We start from the raw sequence: 1,143 nt of genomic DNA on the forward strand, positions 1-1,143 counted from the left end.
GTTAGAGGAGGCGCTGGGGGGGGGGGGGGGGGAATGAGCAGTGCACGTGACTCCAGGTTCACAGATTTCCCTTCCTAAACCCCAACACGAGCAATGGAGTTGCAGGAACCCCTCTCACCATCCACACCAAATCCTTCACAGACTCCCCCTGCTCCATACCCATTTGCTGAATGCTCACAGCAAGTTTCCAGAACAAGACCAGAAATCTCCTACCACAAACCCCCATTTTATAGCCCGAGATTCCACTGAGGACCTCCCTACTGAGCTGCCCAGGCTTCCTGCTACCACCTAGAGTCATACTTGACCTCATAGGTGGTCTGCAGAGGAAGTGGAGACAGAGGAAGTGTTACTCCCCACACAGATACAAGGAGGAAATTCTAGGCCAGACTCCAACCAAGCCCTGCCATTAAGCCTCACCAGGATCCAGGGAGTTACTGACAGCCCAGGTTCCACCTGGATAAACTCCCCTCCATCCAACCCCCAGGCTGACCCTCCCAGTGGCTGACAGTGTTGGTCAGGAGGCCTGTTTTGGTTTCACATCATATTGCCTGGGGTCCTCCTGGCTTAGCAAAATGCTGTCCAAAATAGGTCAGGCCTTCAGAGAAAGGCACACGTCCGAGTGGCCCACTTCCATGACTGCTGCGTCGCCGCTCTATGGCGGCTGTCCTGTCCTCTTGGAGTCAGCGCTCCCATCTGGAAAAGGGAGGGCTGGCCTACGCAGCAGCCAGGCACAGGGACTCAGGGGCTGATGCCCCTGGAACATACCGGCTCCCCACAACCAGGGAGGCCAGAGGGGCAGTGCTGAGTCCTGCCAGGTCCTGCAGCCCACGCCATCCACACACACAGCCCCCTCCCAGTCTAGGGAGGCCCTCAGACGCCCGTCCCTGGGATTAAGAGGAAAACACTGCAGAGGGCCTCTGGAGCACATCAGCACCTCACTCAGCCAGCAGTCAGACACTCTGCAGGGGCAGGACTTGGAACACAATTTCAATGTCAGACAAAGAGCTCACAGAGGTGTTTGTCCTGGGCTGAGCTGAGATTTGTGGGAATGAGCTGTGGTCCAAACTGGCCTTGCACAGCTTAGTTGTTCACGTCACCCAGGTGGCTGAGTGTAAGGTGCAGGTGCGGGGGGGGGGGGGGGGG

The sequence above is a fragment of the Myotis davidii genome, unplaced genomic scaffold, assembly GCF_000327345.1.
Source record: "Myotis davidii unplaced genomic scaffold, ASM32734v1 scaffold471, whole genome shotgun sequence".
NCBI lineage: Eukaryota > Metazoa > Chordata > Mammalia > Chiroptera > Vespertilionidae > Myotis > Myotis davidii.